Consider the following 13,178-nt stretch of genomic DNA (forward strand, 5'->3'; position numbering starts at 1 on the left):
TATTTTTATCCCAAGAAACCTGTATGAGATCTTTCATCAAGACATCTGGAAGATTCTCTGTTTAAAGATAGCTCCGTCCCTAGAAGACTTTTGGAGGGTCTTCTGTAAATAAAAGACATTTAAAAAGGTCTTTTGTCCATAGAAGATCTGTACATGACCATCGATTCACAGAAGATCTCAAATATCCCTAGAGGACCTCTGGAAGGTCTTAAAGCTCTACGATCCATTAAAGTTAGATCCTATCATTAGAAGACCTAAAGAAGTACTTGGATTCGTAGAAGACCTGTCGAAGGGATGGGCCCAAGAAGGTTTAAATATCCATAGAAGGTATTTTATACAAAAGAGACCTCTAGAAGGTATCATATTTCTAGAAAGACTTTGAAAATTTCTAGATACAAAGAAAATCATCGTCCTCTGCGAGGCCTTTTAAATCTCTGGAAGATCATTCATTCCCAAAGGGCTTTTAGAAGATCTGCCATTTAAAAAAATACCTTTAGAAAGTCTCCAATTATTAGAAGTCCTCTAGAAGGTCTCTGGAATGGTTCCATGGTTCCTGGAATGGACTTTCATCGTTAGAAGACGTAAAGAAAGGTTTTGATCCATAGTATCCCACAAGAAGGGATACATATCTACAGGAGACATAAAGAAGGTCCTTTATACAAAGCAAAGGTCTCTATATATAGAAGGTCAGAAGGTGTTTTAGAAAAACCTTTACAAGGTCTTATAACATTCTAGAGAATCTTTCATCCCCAGAGGGCTTCTAGAAGTTCTGTCATCTATAAAATTCCACTAGAAAGTCTCCTATTTTTAGAAGTTCTCCAATAGAACCCTAAGATTATCTCTGAAAGAGTTTTCTTCCATCAAATCTCTATAGAAGGGGTTATATTTGTAGAAGAGGATCCCTAATTTCAAGTCTTGGGGAATGTCTCCAATTATTAGAAGTCTCAACAAGGTCACCTATTATTAGAACGCCCCTAGACGGTCTTCAATCCATAGAGAAAACCCTAAGAGAATTTCTGGAAAGGGTTTGAATCCATGGAAGAGCTGCAGAAGGAAGACTACCAAACTGTATCCAAGTATTAGTGGACCTCTAGAATGTCATCCCTCCAAAAAGACGTCAAATAGATCTCTGAATACTGACAACCTCAAAAATGTCTACTACCCATAACCTTAAAATAGTCTTCCACCATTAGAAGACTTCTATAGAGTCTGCTACACAAAGAAGACACCCAATTGGTCACTGGAAGTGTTTCATACGACGATTTATATAAGGTCTTATATCTATTGAAGACAGCTGGAAGGTTTCCAATGATTGAGAAATCTCTAAGAGATCTTCCCTAATTAGAACACCACTAAACGGTCTTCAATCCGAAGAAGACCCTTGGAAGTTCTATGGAAAAGGTTTCCACCCAGGAAAATTTTGTAGAATGTCTTATAAACAATGAAGTCCCACAAGAGGGTATTCAATTATTAGAGGACATCAAGAATGCCTTCCTTTCAAAAAGATCTCCAATCATTGAAGAAACTTCTGAAATGTCTGTTAACCGGGAAGGGTTGCAACCATAAAATATCACTGGAGGGTCTTATATCCACAGAAGAGCGCTGGAATGTTTCCTATCATTTGAAGACCCCGAAAAGCACCCCCATCTGTAGAAAACTTTCCAAGAAAAAGGTTTCGGTTTCCATTCCTGGAAGTAATCTCCAAGGTCTTTTATCGTACAAGACCTTTAGAAGTACTTCTATACATGGAAATCATCACAAAGGTCTCATATCCAAATAAGATATCTAAGAAATTTCACGTCTTCTATATTACCTGCAGAATAACTTTTATCCATAGACTTCTAGAAGATCCTTTGACCAGGCGAGACCTATAATATGTCTTCGGGTTAGGGAATACTTCTAAAATGTCTTTTGAACAGAACTGATCTATAACAGGTCTTCTATCCATGTATGAACTCGATAAGTCTATTGGAAAATCATATCTTCCCTTTTCGTTGAGTTTCTTCTTAAATTTAAGTTAGCAACATTTTTATTCCATATGTGTCTCTCATATTCTCTCTCTTAATTCTTTTCCCTCCCTTTCGTTTTTCATAAAATTTGCAGCAAAATGTCATGCAACCAAAAAAAACTAATAATAATTGTTATGATTTTGCTTACCTTTCTTTGATGGCATGGTATCATCAGCCAGTCGTAATCATCATCCGGCGGTGGAGATGTATGGCTTTGCCTTCAGCTTCCAGCAAAACGGCAAATGTTTAAGATTGATATTATGACTGGTGAGGTGATGTTACTGCTTGCGGATGAAGATTCAGATGGAGCTGATGACAACGTCGTCTACGAAGTAGCTGATTTCCTTTTGCTTCTCATAACTTGGTTGATGGTGCGTTACGATGTTTTGCTGCTGATGCTGGTGCTGCTTTTGTCGTCGGTTAGTGGTGCAATGATGCGTTGCGTGTTCTTCGAAAATTTTTGTTAGTTTACCCTGAGAACTATTCATTGATTGCCTGCTTTTGTGTTAATTTTTTTTGTTGCTGATATTCTTTGTTCGTGTTTGAAGTTCAACTTCCAAAACAAAAAAAAAATCAAGACATTTTATTATGTGCTTACTTGTTGTCGGTTATATGCTACAGTGGCGATGATAAAACAGTCGATAGTTGGAGAACTGGAGACAGGTGACAAGGTGGAGACGATAAAGCAAAGAAATCGAATATTATGGGTAATACAATGGCTTTTGTGAGAAGTGTAGTATTTGGATGTCGTTTTTTAAATGTTCGAAATATTCTTAAAAAGCTCCCGTCTATAGAAGATCTCTTAAAAAAATTCAGGAAAACCCGTGGAAAAAATGTTCAATTCATGGAAAACCTTTTAAAAGTGTCCAAAGAGAACTTCCAAATATTTGGTATACAGAATATTTCCAAAGGGTCTTCGATATAGACGACATATTAAAATAGAAAACTTTTAGGAAGAGATCCTTATAATGGGTTCGAAACCCTTATATTTGAGAAAGACCACCATAATAATTGATAGAAGACTTGTAAATAAGTAAAAGGTATGGGAAAGTTCTATAAAAGCTTAATACCTGATAGAGGTCGCCGAAAATGTAATTTACTTACTAAAGGCCCTTTAACAATTCCCATTCTATAAGCCTTCATTTTCAAAAAGTCGGACATGAAAAGAACTGCAAGATGAGTTGCCATCTCTAGAAGACCTCCAAAACTATATAGATAGATTACCTCTTCGGAGATACGTCAGTAGAAAGTCTGGATTTTTATCCATTTTTTTCTAGGAAATAATCCTTCTAAAGACGTATTCTGGTCCTTATAGGTGGCAGATATAAATAAAATCTCTCTTGATAAAATAACAAAAATTAAAGCTGTTCCTTTAGTCGTAAATGAACTAAATATAAAAATATATAAATATCGAAGACCACTTTGAAACCAAAGGAATCTTTTAAAAGGTCTCCTATCCTTAAAAAATCTTTAGACGGTCTTCTCTTTCCAGGAATTCTGTAGAAAATCTTCTGTCTATAACCGAGATTAAAACCTCAGGGAATGTTCGATTATTTAAACATATGTTTACTTTTGTTATGGTTATTCAAATTGTTGACCCTCTACAGGGTGAGATGAAAACACTGCAGCCAACTTCAGACTGCTGTCATTTCTAAGAAACTGTGACAGCTGTTAAAATTATTTCAGTGACAGCTCATTATATTGTTTACAAGCGTGGTGAGAATTTTTCAGAAAAAAAGTTATTCGTGATGGAATTTAAGCGTGATAGTGTGATTTCTTTATATTTGACTGGAAAACCACAAGTGGCTATCGATAGAGCACCCCAGCATTTAAATGTGAATAAATCTTTTGTGTCTCGTACCATCGCTCGGTACCGTGATACTGGTACCGAAGCCTGACGTCAAGGAAGTGGACGGAAGAAAACAGCAACATCAGCAGAAATTTATGATACCCCGGGGCCGACTTTATGATACCCTACACCACTTTGCTAATTTAGTTGAGCTGCGCATAACAATTAAAAGTTTTTTATGGGAGAATTCAATCATACACGCTATGATTATTATTATAATTTAAAGTTCAAAGAACTAAATATGCCGAAGCATTTGTATCTTTTAAATTCGGAGTTGTATTCCCAATTTGGTGCACAATTAATCTGAAATCGGATAAAAATATATATGGGAGCTATATCCAAATCGGAACCGATCTCGATAAAATTTGGCAAAGATATTTCTGAGCTCTATTTGATATATTTCCCTGAATATCGTTGTTACGGAGTGCATATTACGGCTGTGGGTAACAAATATGACAAATCGGATGAACAGTATATATGGGAGCTATAGCTATATCTGAACCGATCTTCACTAAATCTGACATACTAGCTTCTAGACTCAATTCGGTCGTAAGTGCCAAATTTCATCCAATTTGGGCAAATATTAGACGTTTGGTGCACAATCCAACGTAAATCGGACGAAGTTATATGTGGGAGCTATATCCAAATCTGAACCGATTGCGATAAAATTTAGCAAATGTATTTCTGAGCTGTATTTGATAAATTTGACCAAATATTGTTGTTACAGAGTGCAAATTACGGCTGCGGAGGACAAAAATAACAAATCGGATGAACAATGTATATGGGAGCTATAGCTCCGATGAAATTTGGCATACTTACTTTGAGGTCCAATCTGATCGTACATGCGAAATTCGATACTATTCGGACTGATATTACACGTTTGGTGCACAATAAAATGCAAATCGGACGAAGATATATATGGGAGCTATATCTAAATTTTAACCGATTATCTCCAATTTCAATAGGGTTCGTCCTTGGGCCAAACAAATGATTTGTGCAAAATTCCATACTATTCGGACTGATATTACACGTTTGGTGCACAATAAAAGGCAAATCGGACGAAGATATATATGGGAGCTATATCTAAATTTTGACCGATTATCTCCAATTTCAATAGGGTTCGTCCTTGGGCCGAACAAATGATCTGTGAAAAATTTCATCTGGATTGGGCAATAAATGCGACCTGTACATTGTTTACAAAAATACATGGACAGACGGACGGACGGACAGACGGACGGACGGACATGCATAAATCGACTCAGAATGTGATTCTATGCAGATCATCAAAAGGAACTATGGGTCTATCTCCTTTCCTTTTGCCTGTTACAAACAGATGCACAAAGACATAATACCCTGACCACCTTGTGGTGTAGGGTATAAAAAGCGACTTGATCGAAACCCGCGTCGCAGTGGCCAAAAAATGGCTCGTGAGCTGAACATATCGCAATATTCCATTCGACAAATATTGAAAAATGAGCTCGGGGTAAAGCCATTGAGATTCCAAAAAGTGCAAGAACTGACACCGCAACAGAAAGAAAATAGACTCAAAATAGCTAAAGAGTTGCTTCGCTTAGTCGTAAGTGCTGAACTGCCGAATTTGGTTTTCTCCGATGAGAAAACATTCGTTGTCCAGCAGTTTGTAAACAAACAAAATTATTGATGATCGTGTTTACTTGCCAAGGAGGTCAGCTGAAAATGCGCACCCTCGGTTGGCCACCAGAACTCAAGCGCCGGCCATGGTGATGGTGTGCGCCATCATAACAGCCGATGGTTGCTCTGCGCTCGTATTAATCGACCGTGGTATCAGAATAAATGCCGAATATTATCGCGAAAATAGTCTGGAGGGTGTATTAAAGCCTTGTGTACGCAAACATTTTGGCCGCAGACCCTGAACATTCCAACAGGACTCAGCACCATCGCACTCAGCACGCGCCACCCAAGAATGGTTACAAAATGAGGTTCCTCGATCTTCATTTGCAGCGCACAATGGCCACCAAAATCTCCGGATACCAATCCGTTGGACTATCGTGTCTGGTATTATGTAAAGCAAGGTTGGCACTAACAAATACCAAAGTGTCGATCACTTCAAGCAAGCGCTTCACCGGGAATGGGCCAAAATACGGCAGAGCGACATTCGGGCAGCGTGTGACGGTTTCTTTGGCCCTTTTGGAGCCCATAATTCGTGCCAAAGTTGACCAATTCGAACAAATCTAAACTTATTCTAAAATTTGATGCTATTTCCGACATTTTGTGCTTTCATTTAATAAAATTAAAAAAAAATTAAAAATTATGGCGTTTGATCTTGGTGCAGTTTTTTTATCTCACCCTGCATATATCATCCTAACAACAGATCTTGCGTTAGCAAAAATATTTGGATGTGAAATTTGAAGAGAGTTGGATGCTTATTTCACTTTCTTTGAGCGGTCCGATCTCTGCCATCATATCTTGTGTTGATGGAAAAATTGAGACGTACCAAGTCTGGAAACAAACAAAATGAATCGGATGTTAATTTCCCCCTCTTTGGTGGGGGAGATACCAGATGGAATAAACCGATATATTCCATTTTCACAGAAGATCTTGTTCTAGTAGAAATAATGAGATATGTGGCATATGAAGAGAACCGGAAGCTTATTTCGGATTTTATAATCGTTATGCAAAATTTTGATTTTGGACGAGGTACCAAAAGGAATGGTCCGATCTCTACCATCTTTGTAAAAGATCTTGTGTTGATGAAAATATTGAGACGTGCCAAGTCTGAATGGAATCGGATGTTAATTTCGTGTTCTATGAGTTTCATGAATATTCAAAAATATGGCTCTTTGTGGGGGAGGTACCAGAAGGAGTCGGCCGATATATTCCATCTTCACACCAGACCTTGGGTTAATAAAAATATTGTGAGGTGTGTCATTTGAAGACAGTCTGAATCTTTCATCTCATTTTAAAAGTATTGTAATTATTCAGAGTTTAGACCCCTTGTGATGGGGGGTACTTGATTGAGTGGATCGATATTGTCCATTTTCACACCTGACCTAGCACAGATGCACATATTAGAATTCGCAAAGTTTGAGCAAAATCGGATTATCCTGTCTCTCACACTATTTCCTGTGAAAATGTTGACATTTTGTGGGGGAGTACCAGAAGGAGTGGTGCCCATCTCCGAACTCGATCTAAGTTTGATAATAATATTACGATGTACCAAATTTGAATCAAATCGGATACTCCCTTCGAGAGTAATCCTGCGCACCAGCCAGCCAGGCGGACAGACGGACGGACATCACTAAATCGACTCCAAATATTGTGAAACGGATTTGGTCCAAAGGGACCTAAGGTCTAAAACGACGATTTCGATGAGGCACGTTTTGGCCGTATCTAGCTGAGGGTTTAAAAAGAACAAAGTATGTGTGCAGAAAAATGGAATAACTAATATCCTATCAGTAATGAAAGTACTTAGATCCTCCGCCACGCCAACACTTATTTCTTGGAGGAATAGAGCAGTTGATTAGTAATAATAATAATATTTCAGCGATTTCACCTTCATCAGCTCCATAATTTGATAAAAAAAATATGATTTCTTATTTCTTTTTCAATGACAGTCCTGTGATAAAAACCCAACATCTTTAAATTCGGGTTTTGTGCCCTGTCATGTTTTAAACTAAGTTCCTCCTTCACTGGTCACGACTATTTTAAAAGTATTTTTTTTTCTACTCTCTACTCATGTCCTCTAACTGCAATTTCTCCAGTGGCTTTGAAGAAATATCCTGATAACCTGTGAAAGTAGAATTCCCGATAACTATTTAATTTTGTCTCTTGGTAACATCCTCCGACCTATCCTATTGTATGTTCTCTCAAATTCCTTTCGCCCACGTTTCCTTTTTGATTAGCATATATATAGCTATCATAAAATTCGTTTACACCCTTAACATTGAAAAATTTTCTTTTAAAATTCAATTTAAGGTGATGCTGTGAGCTTTTTTTCGGGAACATTTACGTTGCGGATGATGGAGTTTTGCTTCGTTGCAGGTCGTCTTTGTTGGTGTCTTAGGAGGTTGTATGTCTTAAACAGATGTTGTTGTTTCTTCGTTTTTTTTTATTGTCGCAATATAGAACCTTAGTCCTGGGGCTTAATTCTGCTTATGTCATTGTTGATGTTGTTGTTGGTGTTACTGTTCTGGTTTAATATTATTGTTCCTTTTGTCTTTTATTCTTTTCCTTTTTTGGGGGTATACTTAAGATTTTTCGCCATTGGAATAGAGTTGTTTTAGGTGGTGTGGAAGCTGCGGCCAAATGCAAAATATTTAAGGAGAACAACACATACACACACAAAAATGTGTACCAGACAGACACTACAACAACAATATAAACCTAAGCTTGGCCGGTCATATACGTTGTTGGATGGTTCCATGCTCTCTATTTTTTCTTTTTTGGGGCAAAGAAAACCTGTTTTAGTGGCGCTTATTTCCTTCCTTTTTTATTATAGTTTTAGTTTTGTTGTGTAGTTTGTTTTTCTGTTTTGCTTCTAAGATGGTTTGTTTATTTTTTTACGTTCCATTGACGGACCTTCTTTCGTGGTTACAAAACGAAATTCTTGAACTAAAATGACTTTTGATAAGTTTTGTCTGTTTTTTTTTTTTTTTTTTTTTTTTTGTTCCGCCAGCTTTGGTCCAAGTGGCGAGGGAGTTAAATTATCTTTGTTTTTGTTTTCAACAGCACTTTCTTCGTTATTTTTCTTCTCAATGGAATTCTTCGAATAATTATTAGGCTTGTCTAGCTACAAAGGTTTCACGGCAGGGACCATAATTAATCATCATCAGCAGCAACAACATTGACATGCATGTCAGAGCTTTGAAATAACGCAAGCTTAACCAATGACCATTCCAAAAAGCATCCATTATCCATTATCTCTCATCAAGAACTTCCTCTTAATGACTTACAACGCACCGTTAACTATTAAATAGAGTCTTTTTTCTTGCCTTGGATGTAATGTCTCAGGGAAGAACCGATTAACTCCCACCATCCAAATTTGTTTAACAAAAATACAAGGACTCTCTTCTTCCAAAAATAAACACACAATATTTTTTTGGAAGCCTCAAAACTATATAAAAATCTTCCCGTAATGGGAGCAATGTCCAGTCTTCAAGTGAAATTTACAATTTATCTGTTGTCTGTGAAAGTCGTTGTAAGGATTGAATGTAATTACGGACTCAGATCTTGGGCGTTCCTAATATTGCTACACCTTGAGTCGGTAGCAGCACTCAAATAATATTTTTCCAGTCTCAATACAAGGTGAGATGAAAAAACGGCAGCCAACTTCAGACTGCTGTCGTTTCTAAGCCCAGTGACAGCTCGGAAAAAAGTTATTCGAGCGTGATGGTGTGATTTCTTTATATTTGGATGGAAAACCACAAGTGGCTATCGTTAGAGCACTCCAGCATTTAAATGTGAATAAATATTTTGTGTCTCGTACCATCGCTCGTTACCGTGATAATGGCAGGGTTGCCCGACGTCAAGGAAGTGGACGGAAGAAAACAGCAAAATCAGCAGAAATGGTTCGAAAAATAAAGAAGCGACCTGATCGAAACACGCCGTAAAATGGCTAGTGAGCTGAATATATCGCAATATTACATTCGGCAAATATTGAAAAATGAGCTCGGGGTAAAGCCATTGAAATTCCAAATAGTGCAAGAACTTACACCGCAACAGAAAGGAAATAGACTCAAAAGAGCTAAAGAGTTTCTTCGCTTGGCCGAAAGTGGTGAACTGCCGAATTTGGTTGTCCAGCAGTTTGTAAACAAGCAAAATGATCGTATTTACCTGCCAAAGAGGTCAACTGAAAATGTGCACCTTCGGTTGGCCACCAGAACTCACGCCCCGGCCATGGTGATGGTGTGGGCCGCCATAACAGCTGAAGGTCGTTCTCCGCCAGAATAAATGCCGAATTTTATCGCGAAAATATTCTGGAGGGTATATTTAAGCCTTGGACACGCATACATTTTGTCCGCAGAGCTTGGACATTCCATTCTCAGCTCCATCGCACTCAGCACGCGCCAACCAAGAGTGGTTACAAAATGAGGTTCCTCGCTTCATTCCCAGCGCCCAATGATCATCAAAATCTCCGGATACCAATCCGTTGGACTATTGTGTGTGGGGTATTTTGGAAAACAAGGTTGGCACTAAAACCCAAAGTGTCGATCACCTCAAGCAAGCGTTTCGCCGGAAATGGGCCAAAATACAGCAGAGCAACATTCGGGCAGCATGTGACAGTTTCATTGGCCGTTTGAATGCCATATAATTCGTGCCAAATGTGCCCAATTCGAAGAAATCTAAACATATTTAAAATTTGATGCTATTTCCGACATTTTTGCTTTAATTCAATAAAATTAAAAAAAAAGGGAAAAATATGGCGCTGGTCTTTGTTGCAGTTTTTTATCTAACCCTGTACATGCACTGGGAGGACTCCCTAGCAAGAAAAGTATTTTTGAGATGTATTTGATATATTTCTCCGAATATTGTTGTTACGGGGTGCATAATGCGGTTGTGGAGGGCAAATTTAACAATTCAGCAAACTTGCTTATATGTGCCAAATTCAATCGTATTTGGACTAATATTATACATTTGATGCACAACAAAAGGCAAATAGGGCGAAGATATATATGTTGATCGATTATCTCCAATTTCAATAGGGTTCGTCCTTGAACTAAACAAATGTCTTGTGCAAAATTTCATATTGGTCGGACAATACATGCAATCTGTACTTCGTTCCCAAAAATACATTGGCAGACGGACGGACAGACGCATAAATCGACTCAGAATGTGATCCTATGCAGATCATCAAGAGGGTCTCTATCGTTGTGCCTGTTACAAATAAATGCACAAAGACATAATACCCTGACCTTAGTGTGGGGTAGGTCATTGAAAAGCTGCCCAGACACGTGACAATATCTATGCGATATGGGGGATACAATTCCGGAGATTTTACCCCACCTTGAGGAAACCTCTCCCTCTTATATTAAACGGGGCTTAAACTTATTCCTCTCGAATTCCATGCATATAACTTATTGTCCAACGTTTGAAACTTAGTTGAAGATTAATTTGCTCCGCCATCTTCGAACCGTGTGGATATGACTTGCGGTATCGACGGAGCCAGATTTTCTATGTAAATTAGGAAACCGATCATCTGGACCACTGGCTACATCGACAGTAGGAATGTCAACTAAATAACAGTTTTCTTTCACTGGTATCCTTCCCTATCTTCAGTATTAGGGCAAACCTGCACAATTTTCAGCTGGCTTGTGACGAACTAAACAATATTTTAAGTCTCCCAAAGTAAGGGATGCAACGGCTTAAAATTCTTTAAGCAAAGTGGACCCTTTTGATTTACATTTATGTCATAATTTCCGGGATCATCTGGTGATAGTCAGATTGAGTGATAATAATAATAATAATATGATAATAATAATAAAATTGACCGATGTCATTCCCCTTCGCTGGCATAATTTCCCGAACTATGTATGTAACGAGACCTTCCTGTCACTTTCCGAGGTTTTGGGACAATATGTGGATAATTCGAACAGAAACAGCGACATTTTTTTTCTCTGAAACTGTGGGTACGTGAAGCCTCCAGATTTTTTACCTTTCTGAACCAAAACTATATTGGTTAGTACAATTCACCTTTACTGGCATCATTGTCTGGCTTAAATATCGGGAAAATGTTGTCCATTTTCTAGATCCCAGAAAGAATGTGGTCGGGTAGCAAAAGATGGATCGACATTTTGGTGTCTTTTTTCCATGGGATTTCCATATCCGCGTACAACGCTTATCCCAGGTCCTAGGTTTCTTAATATCGAATATTCAATTTTAGATTCAAAGGATATTTTGCCAAGCATTAATCGGGCCAATCCCGCACTCACAGCATCCTTTTTGCTATTTTCTCGGTTATTTATGAAAAGGGGCTCCTTTTAGCCAAAACTTTATTTTCAATATCTTCATTTCCACTTGTTTTGCAATTTAGGGCGTTTTTGTTTTTATTTTACTCCACACACACGCCAGCTTTGATTGTGGAGCACAATCTACCACTTGCCCGCTTGAGCGTTAAAACAAATAAAATCAGCAAAGAAGAACAACAAACACCACAAATATTACCTTACGTTACGTTTTTTTGCTTTGTTGTTGCTTTTGTTGGTTTCTGTTATTACTTTGTGTTCTTGTGATTTGACCTTTAATCCGTTGACCTTTATTGCTTATTGTTATTGCTTTTATTGTGCCATGAGTTTGGTGTAGTTTGTTGGCCTTCGTCTCGCAAGGAAAAGAAAAAAGGAAATTGCGTAGAACAACAATCAACATCTGTCAATTGTTAAATTGCCTGGCACCCACTGTTTGCTTTACTTTGCTTGGTTTGACTTGGCTTTTCTTGCCTTTCTGTCTGTCTGTTATGGATGAATTGGATTGGCTTAATGTGACATTTAACCCCCTTTCCTCACTTACTGGTACCACCTATCATCGTCACAGCATCATCACACTGTTACGAGCAACTTGTTGTTTTCTTTAAGGCTTTGGAGTTTTTTATGCTGCTTTCCGACACCCACCCATGGAGATTTTGTTGTTTTTCGTTTCATTTCATTTTTTTCTATTGACATAAATTCTTCTGGATTTGCTACAGATTTATTTATGTTTAAACAATTTAAATTTGTTTTCTAATTAAATCCAATTGGCTGAGCAAACACAGGCAATAAGAATTCCCACTAAAACTCTCCGTTTTGCCTGCTCTGCAACGGTTAAGTAATGAGACAACACAACAACAGAAATGTGTCAAAATGTCATGATAATTGACATCGCCTCAACAGAAATATTACTGCATGTTTTGATAGATGATATCGTCGTCGTTGCTGTTTCTGTCTCCCTTACTCAAAAAAAAAGAATAACAATAACAAGAATTCATTCCCATCAACTCACACTTCAATGAGAATTACACCGTGAGACAACAACCACAACAATCTCAATAATAACAATTATGTTGATGCTCTTGATAATGATCTTCACTCAGAGTGAGAGAGAGATGGGGGGAAGGAAAACAAGAACGGCATAAAAAGTACACACACTAACACACGTTTAATTTGACTTTCAACAACTTTTTTTGCATTTCTTTGCCTTTTTGTGACGCCCCACAAATTATTTGTTTTGTTGGGCCATCCTCCCTCCCAAAAGGATACACAAAATAATAATTGTTGCAAAACGTTTACACGCACACACAAACACACCGGCAACGATTCAAAAATATAGGTAGGTAGGTATTTCCAAATAATTTAACATAAATGCCGACAGGA

General features: G+C 37.9%; 1 protein-coding gene across 1 annotated transcript in view; it reads right to left on the reverse strand.

Annotated features, from left to right (window-relative positions):
- Window positions 1-13,178, reverse strand: part of LOC101890091 (uncharacterized) — a 303,416-nt gene that overhangs the window by 289,750 nt on the left and 488 nt on the right. The window lies entirely within an intron of this gene.

This window comes from Musca domestica, unplaced genomic scaffold (assembly GCF_030504385.1).
Source record: "Musca domestica strain aabys unplaced genomic scaffold, Musca_domestica.polishedcontigs.V.1.1 1, whole genome shotgun sequence".
NCBI lineage: Eukaryota > Metazoa > Arthropoda > Insecta > Diptera > Muscidae > Musca > Musca domestica.